General features: G+C 38.7%; 1 protein-coding gene and 1 non-coding gene across 8 annotated transcripts in view; both read right to left on the minus strand.

Moving 5' to 3' along the window:
* SKAP1 (src kinase associated phosphoprotein 1) overlaps positions 1-15435 on the minus strand; it is a 294324-nt gene that overhangs the window by 248753 nt on the left and 30136 nt on the right. The gene's annotated exons all lie outside the window — the stretch shown is intronic.
* Positions 2314-2529, minus strand: LOC115895085. Its single transcript, XR_004055279.1, has one exon. It is a non-coding gene; the product is annotated as a small nucleolar RNA U3 (small nucleolar RNA).

Here is a 15435-nt window from a genome sequence, read left to right on the forward strand (position 1 = left end):
GTCCTCCCCAGCTCCTGCTCACACTCCTGCCCATTTGTTGCTGCACCCTCTGCCAGCAAACCTTTTCTTTCATGCCTCCTTCTTCTCCTAGTGGACCCTCCATGATCCTTCGAGGCTCAGCTCAGTGTCCTATGTTAGGGTTCCCACAGCACATCTGTGCATGCCTCTCAGTAACACCTATAATACTGTATTAGCATCTTCTTGTCTCTCTGTCACTGAGCCCTCAAGGGGCAGTGGCATAGAGCTTGTGCTCAATAAATGTCTGCTAAATCAGTGAATGGAGGTAAGAAGCAGCAAGGGCTGTCTGAGTTCGGTATGAGACTCATCCAGTACAAGAGAGCATTTCAGGGAGGGGTAGGGACAAGCGTGGAGAGGCAGACAGAGGGCAAGGCACTTCCAGGCAATGCTATGAAGTATGGATTTTATTCCGAAAAGATGGGGCTGGGGTGCCTTCATTTTCCTCTAAATCACTCACACAAAGGCAAGAGGGGAAAAAAGAAAGAAAAGAAAAGTAAGGGATGAAAGAGAAGAGAGACAAAAATAAGAAATCTTTGTTAAATTGAAACCTTCATCCAAATGAATAATTTTTCCCCCAAAGCCTGGCTTCAAAGACAAACCACAAAATGACCAGCAAAAATATACTTCAAAAGACATGACCGAATACACACTGTGGTGGCAAGAATCCAATATATAAATACAATCAATTTGTTTCCTCATTAGAAGCTTTCATGAAGAAAATGATTTAATATAAATGCTAAAGCTACCGACATAGATTAATTGAAAAATAACAACAGAATCCTAATCAAAGATATAACATTATTTCACTCATTCACACTACACCAAAATCTGAATCAATAAATAATAACAGAATTTTGAAAGCCAGCTTCTACTGGTAACCACTCTAAGAACTACAATGAATTACTGACATTTTTCATAAAATGCCTATCCTTATGTGTACACTTTTTTCTAGTTAAGAACTGAGATATATACAGAAATCCAGAAATCATTTTAAAATTATTTCATACTTTTCCTAAATTCGTATCAACTTACTTAATCCACATTATTGCTTTTGCCCTCAAGTTGACTTTTTTCCCTAATTGTACAAGATTCTATACTAAAGTATCACTCTTTTTTTTTCTTTTTTGAGACAGAGTCTTACTCTGTTGCCCAGGCTGGAGTGCAGTGGCATAATCTCGGCTCACTGCAACCTCTGCCTACTGGGTTCAAGCAATTCTCCTGCCTTAGCCTCCTGAGTAGCTGGGATTACAGGTGCCCACCACCATGCCCAGCTAATTCTTTTGTGTTTTTAGTAGAGACAGAGTTTCACCATGTTGGCCAGGCTGGTCTCAAACACCTCGTGATCTGCCCGCCTTGGCCTCCCAAAGTGCTGGGATTACAGGCATGAGCCACCGTGCCCGGCCTAAAGTATCATTCTTACCCATTTATTACTTTGTACAGTATGTACAGCAGTCATAATTAAACTCTTACATAAAGTACCCAATTATCCAAGTCATAAAAAAATGGAATGGACTTTGATCTAAAGGCTAATGACTATGTGACCAGCTCTGTTGGCATATCAATACAGGTCAGGGGTCCCCAGAGGTTTGATTACAATCAACCAGTCAATCCCAGGCTTTACCTGGCTCATCTTGGGACCAGGGCTTTCAGTTCTGTCCCACTTTGAGAGATTCTCCAGCATCAGAAACATCTTGAGATGTTGCCAGTTCACAAGGAAGCACAGAGCAGCATATGAACATATCCCCATCTCCTCACCCCGGGAGCTAAATCAGGCTGAAACGTGGTCAGCTACTGACAGGTCTTAAGCCCTGCTGGTAAGATTTTCCCCTCATTGTTAAAATTCAGTCGAGAACCAAAATAGGCACCTACCTCACAAACAAAAAACAAAAAACAGGGTCTTCTGATAAAGATTTGTACATGCTTTCCTGATCTTAAGAATCCCTTGGACCTCTTATTGAAGAACAAATTCTCAGGGTCTACCCCAGACCTAGTGAATTAGCATCTCCAGGGTAGAGGCCTAGAAGTCTATATATTTTAACAAAATATAACTGAGTCTGGCATATGGTATGTGTGTGATGAATGCTAGCTGTGACTATTATTCTAAAAAAAAACAAAAAACCACATGCGGGGAGGAGGGAGGGGATAGCATTAGGAGCTATACCTAATGGAAATGACGAGTTAATGGGTGCAGCACACCAACATGGTACATGTATACATATGTAACAAACCTGCACGTTGTGCACACGTACCCTAGAACTTAAAGTATAATAATAAAAAAAACCCACATAAATGGGAACCACTCAGACTGTGTCCTCTACTCCTTACTCTCCCAGAGGAAGAGAAGAATGATTGTCAATGGCAAATGGCAGGTGCAGCAAAGCAGCACCAAGAGTCAGCTTCATGCTCTGGGGAGAACACTACATCTCCTCCACATGGTTTCTGGTGCTCCACATGTCTAGGGAAACTTCTCTAGCAACAAACTATAGAAATGATCCCTGAAAGTACAGTCTTTATGACTGTTATGCTTAGGCTGCAGAGATAAGGAGTCTCTAAAGTCCTCATTCTTTCTGAGAAAACGCATCCTCTGTTACTTCTATAACCCTCAGTATACCTAGCACTGTGCATTGCCTGTAATAGTGGTTCAAAAAACCACTTCACTGAATGTCCTCAGTGAAGCCATCTTAACCAAAAGTTTGAAGGAAACCATTGAACAGGTCTAGTGCACATGACTGAACAATCAAAAGTATTTTCACCCTCCAGGTGAATTTGTATTTTAAAACAGGATGTTTAACCCAAATGAATCTCTATGTGGTGAAACCGCAGGCATGTAACAAATTGAAAACAAACATTCAGACCTTCTAGAGCAGATTATCTAGGAGTAGTGGGCTCCATGCTGGTCCATGGAGGAGCTAAGATGAGTCTAGCCGCTCACTGGTCCAAGAACTGCTTGAAAAACAAGAATATGTCTTATCTGACGCTGTCTTGATCACCTGGCATGGTGCCTGACATAAACAAATAACCAATACATATTTGTTAAGTAAATTATCTGCTTCCGGTCTATAATCCTCACCCTGCTTTTAGTTGATTCCATTTCTCTTTATTACCAACATAAAAATCAATCATGGTGACTGATGTTTTGAGAAGAAGGAAGTGAATGGTTTACTTAAGCACCCTCACTTTGGAAAAGTAGTCTGACAAATACAAATGTTTAACTAAATAGTCACACAGAGTGTAGATAATCCTCTTCTAATGAAGGATTCATCCTGTGTCAGTTCAGTGCAGCTCAAAGGGATAACATCTGAAAAATGGAAGTTGTTCCCAGTCAGTGATACCTCATCTAATGAAGGCCTTGAGAGTCAACTTCCTTAAAAAAAAAAAATTTTAGAAAAATAATCATAAAATAAAACTCAAAGTACTGCTGCATTTCACAAGACTCAAAAATAATTTCATTTTCATGTGTATGTATTTAAATACAGAGTAAAACACTTCGGAAGACAGTTATTTATTTGCACAGAAGTGACCCAAGGCCAGGCTGCACAATTAAAGCCTAATTTCCTCTTCCCATATCTTTCCCTGTTGGTGCCAACTGTTTTTCCACCTGAAAACTGAATATCCTTCAACTCTTAAATCTCTGCCCTTTTTTAAAATTTTTATTTATTTATTTATTTATTTATTTTTGAGATGGAGTCTCGCTCTGTTGCCCAGGCTGGAGTGCAGTGGAGCAATCTCAGCTCACTGCAACCTCTGCCTCCTGGGTTCAAATGATTCTCCTGCCTCAGCCTCCTGAATAGCTAGGATTATAGGCGCCCACCATCATGCCCAGCTAATTTTTTTGTATTTTTTTTAGTAGAGACAGGGTTTCACTATGTTGGCCAGGCTGGTCTCAAACTCCTGACCTCAAGTGCTCTACCTGCCTCAGCCTCTCAAAGTGCTGCGATTACAGGCGTGAGCCACCACACCCAGACAACAAATTACTCTTTTTTAAAAGTTTGCTCTTCGGCATGGAATGGAGGAGCAGAATAAACTGGAACAGGGAGAGACTTGAGGCAGAGAACCAGAAAGGAGAATTCTGCAGTGCTTGAGTACAACTTTATGAAGACTAAAGTTTAGCTAGTGACAAAGGGAAGAAAAAGGGGAGGACATTTAGAACGAAGAATCAACAGGCCTTGTTGATGGTTTGGGGAGTGAAGGGGAACCAATCAGGAATGACTCCCAGGATTTTGCCTTGGGAGCCTAGGCCTAGAGAAAGCAGAGGTAGACTTCAGGGGTGAGCAGAATATAAGATAATGAGTTCAGTTCTGGACATTCAAGCAGTTAGGATTCTTCTGGCCACAAGTAACAGAAAACCTGACTGACAAGGGCCTAAGCAAGTGGAAGTTAATTTTTCCCACAAAACAAAAAGTCTGAAGACAGGAGATTCCAGAGTTGTGCAGGGCCCAAGAATGACATGAAGGAGCCAGGCTCTTCCCATATTTTTGCTCTAACACCTTAGAGCAGAGTAATGTCCTACTGCATTTCAGTGTATTACTATCTCCCAACTATAAGACTATCCTGTGAGAATCTATCAGAAGTCTTCTTACATTTATTTGGCCATAACGATATTTTATGTAAATTCTAGATTAAGCACTGGCAAAAGAGAATGGCTTATAGATCACGATTCTGTTGTCAAGGAAGAAGGGATGGTGGCTGCTGAGTGGGCATCCAGCAGGGTATGCCCAGCTTAGTGAAGTTTGAAGTATCTTTGAGACACCCAGAAGGAGGTATTCAATATGCTGTCTGGTGCTTTGGAGGGAGAACTGCAGCTGAGCTATAGAATTGGGAGTCTCCCATGCACCGGGGAAGCTGTGGAACTATGGACATGCATGTAACTGCCTCCTAAGGAGAATGTGGTGAGGAAAGAGAAAACCCTGAGGAACAAGAGCAAAGAGGGCAGGGTAGAAAAACGAGCTCAAGGGCCTAAAAAAGAGCATAAACACAAGGAAGAAGAAAACCAGGAGAATTCATGAGAATCAATGGAGAGTTTTTTACATTTATGAGAAAAAGGACGTGATCAACAATGTCAAATGCTACAGAAAGACCAAATAAGACAAAGACTTAACAGTATCACCTGGCTGTGGCAATTGGAGACATTGGTACATTGGAGAGAGTAGCTCAATAGGAGCAGAAGCTAGATTAAAGGGGACTGAAGAGTGACTGGGAAGTGACTAGAGACTAGGAAGCCAGAAATAGCTAGTCTAGGCTTCTATTTCAAGAAGTTTGCCTGCAAAAAAAAAATAGATTCCCTAAGAGGGAATCACTGTGTACGACACAATGTTTTTATTAATATTAGGAGAAATTTGAGCATATTTATATAATGATTGGAGAGACATAATGAAGAAGGAAAAGCTAAATGTAAGAAAGAGGAAGTCTCTGTGTCAAGAATGGAGTGAAGATAACAACTATGAGCCAATGCTTCAGTCCTCAAATATTGTGTGGAAGTACTCTGAACTCAAAAGATGACAAAAGGACAGGGTACTGTAAAGCCACAAAGACAAACCTTAAAAGGGGAGAGGTCTGAAGCAAGATTGAATAGTAAAAGTCCAGAAGTAGCAGCAGGGAGCTTGAAGAATGCCAATAGCACTTTGGGAAAAGGAGCAAACTCTATTTAAGAAGGCCGCAAGAAAACAGGCTCCTGTGGGAGAACCATCCTTTAAGATAGAGAAAAGAGGTGGAGGATATTGTGGGGTTTGGTTATGACAGGACATAGATTCTAAGGAACACAGAGGAAAGAGTTAGAAAGGAGGTCTTCAAGAAAGAGGAGAAATGGTAGAGACAAGGAAGTACAAAGCTGAATAGGGATGCTGCTGACCAAAGGTAGAGGGCTGGCGATAGGTCTCAAAGACGGCTGGAATGCCTGGCATCCACGCTGTGATAGAACTCCAATACATGGTCAGTAGCCCTGTAACTTTTTGTCACTGTTCCAGTTAGAACATTAGAGATATGCTATTAGAGGAGACACTTGAAGAGATGGATGCCTTGCCTCTGTCTCTACTAACACTCAGTAAAAAGAAAGCATCCTTATTTCCAGGAAAGAATATGTAGGGTTGGCTACTAAATAGTAAGTTTCCTAATAAAGAGGGTCTCTTGCTGTTCTCAGGTCTAGTCTAGGACCTAAAAACACATTTATAACAGTTTTTTACCATTCATTTTACTCACATCATTGAACTCATGCAACATGCTAGCACCATGCTAGATCTTTTTTTTTTTTTTGTGACTGTAAGACCATTCATGCTTTCAAGAAGCTTATGATCTCCAGAAATATGTATTCTAAGTTCTGAGAAACTGAATTTAAAATGAATCTGATGTGTGAAAACAGTGCTTCTCAAATGTTAATGTGCATACTGTACAAATAAACTTAGGATAGTATTAAAATGCAGATTATGATTAAGTAGGTCTCATTCAACGGAGCCTGAGAGTTTGCATTGCTCACAAGTTTCCAGGTGATGCTGTAGTTGCTGTTCCATGTTGATACTTAGAGTACCAAGGACCTAAAGACTAGCAAAAGCAATTTCATGTCTGATCTTTTCTTATCTCCCCTATAAAGTCCTGATAATCTTTCCTCCTTCCCTTGCTAACCATCCTATCCAGTATCCATTTTTCTAATTAAAACAAGTTAGGAGGTGGAGGCAGAAGCAGAGAAGGGAAGCTAGAAAACCTCATGAGGGGCTTTTTCTTCTAAGCAACTATTAGCTACATACACTGCTTTCATGAACATGCCAAACATCTATCTTATGTGATTAAATACTTCTGTGGAACCACTAATAGTTCAAACAGGGCACCTAAATATTCAATAGAAGAATAAGAGACTGAGAACAGCAATTAATTCTAGTTATGCCATATGGCAGCATAGAACACTGGCTGGAACCTGAAAACTCAATTTCACAAGAGTCTTACTTATTATGAATTTTAATCATTTCAGGATCAGCAAACATATGCCTACCAACCTGCTCCATTTACACAAAATTCTGAAGCATAATCACACTGCACACTCAAAAATGATGGGTTTTTCCCAAATGGACTTAAAATTTCTCTCCTACAAGATTCGCAAAATAAAGTAGCTGCTGACAGCTCCAGTTTCATCTCCCTGTTAAATAGAATCTTCACACAATTCTTTTAAAGAATAGTATCACTTGCTTCCTCACCATTTTCATCATCAGCTCACAATACTGCATGAGTATAATTTTCTCTGGTCTTGAATTTCTCAGCTCTGCGTTGGTTCATGAACCCTCCTATCCCTGTGCACTCTCTTCCCTCCACCGTGCCTGTCACTGCTGAGACACCCATGCCACCATCTCTTCTCTCCATCTCACCTCTCCAGAATAGAAATATTATCGCTTTCAACACGTACTTCATCTCCAGTCCTCTTAGAACTAAGACACCTTCATGTCTCCTATACATTTAATAATTTCAAGATAAGGACAGAAAAATCAGTTCTTGCTTTGTGAACTTTTGTCTCTGGTGCTTGAGAGACTGTCCTAATATCCCCTGAACATGTTTTAGTGATAACATTTACTGCACTAGGGCCAAAATGATTTTCTGCCACTTTCAATTCTAGTTCAATAAAAGAATAAGAGCTTTGTTTCTAACCTCTGTCATTTTTAATACCATAAAATGATTTTTAAATTATAAAATTGAGTTCCATTTCCTACTGGACTACCAATCTCATATTAGCTTTCCTTTTATCAAATTTATGAAAAAAAGTCAGAAATTACTTTCCTTTTTTAAAAAAAAATCAAAATTTCAGGATATCCCACGTAGCATGTTTGAATTGAATTTTAGCTCTTAATAATTGCTGGTTTAGAAGTTTTAAAGAAGTACAAAAGTTAGCTACTTCCTGTTACTTATGTCAGAAATAACAAACTGGAGGATTATCCCCTAGTTCAGTATTACCCAGAAATAATAAGATTATTCCTAGAAAATTATCCTTAAAAACCATATCTCATATGGAGGAAGTCTATGATTTTCTGAAATCAGAGTGAAAAAAATCCATGGTTTCTGAAATGCAAAGTCAAACCAGTCAAATATTTTTTATAACATTATATTACGGGGCCGGACATGGTGGCTCACACCTGTAATCCCAGCACTTTGGGATGCTGAGGTGGGCAAATCATGAGGTTAGGAGTTTGAGACCAGCCTGGCCAACATGGTGAAACCCTGTCTCTACTAAAGATACAAAAATAGCCGGGTGTGGTGGCACGTGCCTGTAATCCCAGCTACTCGGGAAGCTGAGGCAGGAGAATCGCTTGAACCCGGGAGGCGGAGGTTGCAGTGAGCCGAGATCATGCCACCACACTCCAGCCTGGGCGACAGGGTGAGACCCCATCTCAGGAAACAAACAAACAAACAAATACACCAAACAAACAACAACAAAAAAACCATTATATTATGAAAATTTTCAACTCTGCACAAAAGTTGAAACAACACTCATGTATACCCACAATCTAGTGGATATATTCTGTGATTAACATTTTATTTGCTTTGTCATATATTCATCCATCCATATTATTTTTTATACATTCCAAAACAAACTGCTCAAATTAGTACACTCCATCCCCAAACAATTCAACATGCATATAATTAACTAGACTTCCATATTTGTTTACAATTTTTTTAAACCAATAATCTTTGAAAGATGTCACTTCAGTTTTTTAATGGCTTGACTAAATAAAATTCTAAATTCTAAATCCTAATATTTAAACAAATTCTGTTACTTTGAGTAATTTCTCATATATCAGTTCTCTCATCAACAAAAGAACAAAGGCACTTGGTAAACATGACAGAAGGTCTAAATTACCAAACTGTATGGGCCTTGTGGTTATGGTAGAATCTACAAATGAGAGTCACTCACTAATATAACTTGGAGAAATAGCTAATCGGAGATTATGTGGGCATAAACTTTTCTGTAAATTATAATGAGAACCTCAACAAGGCTCACAAACTCAAGAGGCAGCTTTTATTTAACTATAAGATATCTTATATAAACCACACTGTGATAAAAACTACTAGAAGATGGACAACTTAAGAATTGTTCACAGACAATTAAGAATGGTTCACTACAAATGGGGATTTTGTAACAACAAAGCACCACCATCAAATTGGAATTTTCTTGGCTTTGCCATGCCGTAGTACTACTGGTTTGTAAACTCTATTAATTGTCTGACTAAGTAAGAGCTGCCACAGGGATAGCACTTATTTTATGAGCTGTTTGTTCCCCTACACTAATTTTTTTTTCTTTCCTAAGATTTGCCCTGGAAGGGATACCCTTTGAAGCCTGAAGAATCAAAGCCACTGCAAAGCACTGCTGAGAGTTTTGAAAGAAATATGAAGAAACTACATCACACCTGGGGCGATAGGCTGAGATCTTCCCAAACAGGTCAGCAGTTAGTCTCTAAAATATTCCTATTGCCAAGGAGGCAATGACATCTTGTGTAAATCAAAAACTAAAACCCTAAGATATCTCATTTCCATTTTAAATGCTTGGGGGCTAAATATGGATGTCTAGCAATCAAGAAGTTCCTGTGGGATTGATTTTTTTCCCCATCTTCTCTGAGCCCTTTGCTGAGTGTGATAAGCAGGACTGCATTTCATTATCAACCCTGCTAGCACTGCACTTCAGGGAGACTAGATGAGGCCACACAGTAGGAGAGAAGATCCAGAATCCAAAGAAGAAATGATTCACATGGTGTGATTATAAAAACTCACTTTATGCTCAACTCATTTTCAACAGAATCATGAAATAAAATCCCAAGAAATGAGATTTCCTGCATCATATTCCAAATTTTTTAGAAAGTCATGGGGGTACCGTAAAAGAAATCAAACAGAAGTTTATAGTTTGGTTGGTAATGTGTGCATTTTTGTAGCATTTATTTAAAAAAATAATTCCAAACAACATTTTGGGTAAGCAACGTAGAAATAAAACATAAGATTATCATTAGGGGAATCTTCAAGTGACTCAGTGTTATAGAAGTAACATCAGAACAAAGAGCTTGGCTCCTGACAGTTGGCCCACTGCTCTTGGATTTCCCTCCCCTCTGTTCCAGTTTCCCTGTAACACAGAAAGTGGATACTGTGTGGGTCTATATCAGAAACAAGAGAAAACATGCAAATTAGAGAAAAACACCATCAATAAGGTCCCAAGCCACAGGTTCCTGGAATCCACAAACAGATAAATACAGAGAGGTCTTTTTCATTGGCTTTCCTTAAACAGAGAAAATAGCATAGCTCTGGGACAAAAGGCTAGCTCCAGATCAAACGAGACTTAAAATCAAAGCCAAAGCAAACGGTGATAAAAATGAAGGCAGTAATTTCATACAGATGATCTTTTCAAACAGTGTATGAATTAAGTCCATCTACAGACAGCGAGGCTTCATGTATTTAAAAAAAAATGACATAGGATTTTCTGAAACCAAGACAAATCCATGTTGAGTAGCTAATAGGAATGTGCCCAGGTGATAACGATGGCTAAAATTCTATCAGGAGTAAAGCAAATTTCAGTGACCTAACTCTACAGTTAAAGAGTATGGCTCAGCTTATTATTCTTTTGGGTTAGTCAGACTGGAAGGGTGCAAGTTCAGTTACTTGCCTGTGTTCTAACTCACAATCCATAACTCCTTTTCACTCTTGATAGAACATGTTATTCTGTATGAGGAGCTCAGTACTGGGAAGAATTACACATGATCTACTTTTGCAAGTGATCTAAAAACTCTCTTAAAAATACATTTTCCTAGGTGCTATGGCTCACGCCTGTAATCCCAGCACTTTGGGAGGACAAGGTGGGCAGATTGCTTGAGGCCAGGAGTTCAAGATCAGCCTGGCCAACATGGCAAAATCCCGTCTTTACTAAAAATACAAAAATTAGCCCGGTATGGTGGTGTGCGCCTGTAGTCCCAGCTACTTGGGTGGCTGAGGCACAAGAATTGCTTGAACCTGCGGAGGTTGCAGTGAGCCAAGATCATGCCACTGCACTCCAGTCTGGGTGACAGAGTGAGACTCTGTCTCAAAAAAACAAAAAACAAACAAACAACAACAACAACAAAACATTTTTCTGAACTCAATCTAAAATCTTAAAGATATAAAATGAAAATATCAAAGGTATGGTTTATTCTGAACCACCAAGGACTATGGTCATTATTACATTTAAAAAAATGTTATTTAAGAAAATTTGTTCTACTTCCAGATAGCCTCACATATGAAAGAACAAACAAAATAATCATTATGATAAAATTATAAGGAGGGTTACACATTTCGAAGCTATTTTGAAAGGACAGAGACTTGCCATAAAAAACACATAAGATGATCTTCCTTTCCAGGTCTTAAAAGTTAAGCCAAGAGATCAATAGCAAGTAATACTCTTATCATTCTCACCTGTAGGGCATTCCAGATTAAAAGAGCAATAAATACAACCTCTCATTCCTAGAGAAGTAGATTCACAAAACTCTTTAACTCAATTGTGAAATCTCAACATTCATCCACTGAATAACAGAGAAATAAGCAAAAATTTGGCTGATATAACTGATGAGTTGAGAAATAGTGTTGAAGTTTTTGTGGGTTTTTTTTCTTCCTTTAAGGATGGGAGGGAGGGATAGGACTGAAAAAGGAAGAAATGAGTTATTAACTTTCCAGATGTGGTCAAATTATTGCTATGACTTTTGAGCCTTTTCAGAGCTATTTAAACTTAGACGGATCATGCAAGTACCTCCTACTTTTTTTTTTCTGCATTTGCACTGAAGCTGCAGTACAAGTAGCAAAATTAAAGAATAGAAAAAGATGTTATGAGCAAATCTTGAAACTTGTGAATAACACAAATGTACTAATAGCACATTATACATTAGTTCTTTTGATAAGTATACTTCATTTGAATGTGTTTTGTTTTAGGGGTTTTTAAGCTCAATAATTAACATTTAAGAAAAGTAAAACTCTCTATATAATTAATGGTGATTATATTTATAGTATACTACTTCAAAACTCTTGCTCCCAAGAGTTTTATCAGGCTAACTCCGTGTCTTTCTTGCTAGAATACAAAAACATCAGAATTATACATTCTTAAGCTAAATCTTGCCTTAAAGCGAAATCCATGTTAAGCTGAAAAGAAAACATGAAATTCCCAAAGAATGTCAGAATTATTTTTATGAGATTTTACTAGTATATCATGTTTCACACAGAGCTATAGGTTAGCCACCCACAGTGAGATGTGTTCAAGATATTCTTTCAGCCTGTACTTTAAATGTCCTGAGTTTGGTGCCATAACCCTGTCACACAAAAGGTATTTCTTTATTTCCTTCCATCTCAATATGATATAAATCTCCTGGTCTCTTTTTGGAACTCCTTTAGCATTACTAAGTTTCACAGAAGGAAACAATACTCCAAGTTTGCTTCCATTGACTCTGTCCTTCACTTCCAACAGGGAGCATAAATGACTAGTTATCCAAAAAGGGCCATCAAGAAAGAAATTAAGCCATATCTCAATAATAAAAATATTCTATTTTTGGCTGGGCGTGGTGGCTCACTCCTGTAATCCCAGCACTTTGGGAGGCCAAGGTGAGTGGATCACCTGAGATCAGGAGAGACCAGCCTGGCCAACATGGTGAAACCCCGTCTCTACTAAAAATACCAAAAAATTTAGCCAGGCGTGGCGGCTCATGCCTGTAATCCCAGCTACTCGGGAGGCTAAGGCATGAGAATCGCCTGAACCTGGGAGGCGGAGGTTGCAATGATCCAAGATCACACTACTGCACTCTAGTCTGGGCAAGAGACTTGGTCTCAAAAAAAACAAAACAAAACAAAAATTATATTTTCTTTATCCCTTCCCCCACTCTCAACGTATTCTTGCTGTCAGATGGCCTCCACTGAATCAAACATTTAAAAAATGCTCTACTGTTTCTCCCAATGCATTAGAATGCCATCAAGCGTCTGAGCGTAGATCACGACTGCTTCATTCCAGGTGTCTCACATCTGGTGCTAATCCTGCAGTGACCACCATAATAAAGCAGGAAGTGCCTTTGCCTGGCTTTTATCCTAGCCATTCTCCAAAGGGCTCAATGAAAACTTGGACTTGGAATGTGAAAGCTGTTTAGTTTTTAAGAGAAGCAATGAAAATCACAGCTTAGGACATCAATACCACAACAGGGCTTCATTTCCTTGGAATCACAGAAATTGCTATCTGTTTTTATTTTGTGTTACATGGAAAATATTAGCTTTCATTGGTGACACTTTCAAGCAAAAAAAACAAAAGTACGTAAATATAGATAGGATTTTATTTTTTGTTTCTAAGTCTAAAAAAAGATAACTATTTTTTGTTTCTAAGTCTAAAAACAGAATAGCTAAAGTGATTTGTACTGAAAAACAGATGAGCACTTGGAGAACACCCATGATTCTTGACACAATTGTCTTTTCCTGTGGTCATTCACTCTAGACAACAGAAAATAGCAAAAAACACATTATAACAGCTGTGATGGAGTCAGATGCATCCATTTACAGCAAGTCCACAACCATGGCAAATACCAGTGAATTCCAAGCCAGCCATAAAAATAAGAGGTAAGCCCCTAAAGTTTACCAAGAATCAGAGGCAGTGCTATTTTTATTTCTCTCCACCCTTTTGTTTCTAGAGCAATATATTTTGAAGAAAGAATTAAAGGAAGCAAGGAAACAGAGAGTGAGAAGTTGTAAAATACATATATGTGTATGTGTAAATATATAATTTACATTTATCTAGTAGTGGCTTTTCCAGATTATCTTGCTAGAGATTTATCTACCTTCCAAATAAGCCTTGAAGTGCTAAATTTATAGTTTTAGATAGGTTACCACCTCCCCAAATTTACCAAACTCCTAAAATATTATTGTTTTAATCTGACTAAAAATAGGCCAGGCACAGAGACTCAGGCCTGTAATCTCAGCATTTTGGGAGGTCAAGACAGGAGAACTGTTTGAGTCCAAGAGTTCCAGATCAGCCTGGGCAACAAAAAGTAAAAAATTAGCCAGGCATGGTGGTGTGCAGCTACTCAGGAGGCTAAGGTCAGGGGATTGCTTGAGCCCAGGAGGTCGAGGCTGTAGCAAACTGTGATTGTGCCACTGCACTCCAGCCTTGGCCACAAAGTGAGACTCTGTCTCAAAAATAAAAAGCAAAAAACAAACAAAAAAAGACTAAAAATAAAATCTTTTAAATGATCTTCATTAATTTTAATTGTTTTTGTGTTACCGTATGGTTCATGTATTTGCCATATGCTTAATTTTTACTTTTTTTTTTTTTTTTGAGACAGGGTCTCACTCAGTTGCCCAGGCTGAAGTGCAGTGGCATGATCATGGCCCACTGCAGCCTCAACCTGCTGGGCTCAAGTGATCCTCCTACCTCAGCCTCCCAGGTGGCTGGGACCACAGGCATACACCACCACACCTGGCTAACTTTATTTTTTGTAGAGATAGAGTTTTGTTATGTTGCCCAGGCTGGTCTCAAACTCCTGGCCTTAAGGGATCTTCTGGCTTCAGCCTCCCAAAGTGCTGGGATTATAGGAGTAAGCCACTGCATTTAGCCTGCCATACACGTTTAACTCTTAAGTTTGATGACTTCTAAATTTCTTTTCATGCCAAGCTTTTTGGGGGACATATAACTGCCACACAACATAAGTAAATGTGGCAGCCATAAATGGCACAATAGAGGTGATATGGCTGAAGAAGAGGATTCAGGAAAACAAGGGTTACATTAACAGAGTGATGATTGAATGGGTGGATGTAAGGCAATTTCAAACAGCTTGCCAAAGGAAAGCCTCATTTTTCCATTTTCTTGTACAGTATCTCATTTCTGGCTCCTCATTTCCTCAGTGATCTGATAATTATGAAATTCTAAATAAAGTGTCATCTTTCTTGCAACAAGTCAATGAACAGAAAGCTCCCATCAACAATGCAGTTATTTCCTAAAGCTCCTGCTGATTATTTCCTGAATGTCTACCCCACAAACCACACAGAAAGTTCTTTGAGAACAAGAATTTGAGAACAAGAAACTGACTCTACCCCATGACAAATTCAGCTTCTGTGTGTGTTCATGCATGTGTGTGCATGTGTGTATATATTTTAAAAGAGGATTAAGAAGTATAATAATATGCAGCTGACAATAATGAGTTACCATAAATTGCCTTTTATTACCAACTTAAGATTGAAATTTAGTCCTTTCTCAATGCTGTGGTACAGATACAGGAAAGAATTTCTCCTCATTGTGTATTTGTACCTACAGCTGCAGTAAAAGTGTTTTTGCATTCCTTATCAAAGATTTATACCAACAGAATCACCAGATACACCATTATATTTGGGTCATTCCTCTCCCAATTTAAAATAATTCCATCTTTATTCCACATGCCACCCTTAGAGTAATCATAAAACACAAAGGCA

This window comes from Rhinopithecus roxellana, chromosome 19 (assembly GCF_007565055.1).
Source record: "Rhinopithecus roxellana isolate Shanxi Qingling chromosome 19, ASM756505v1, whole genome shotgun sequence".
In the NCBI taxonomy this organism is placed as follows: Eukaryota; Metazoa; Chordata; class Mammalia; order Primates; family Cercopithecidae; genus Rhinopithecus; species Rhinopithecus roxellana.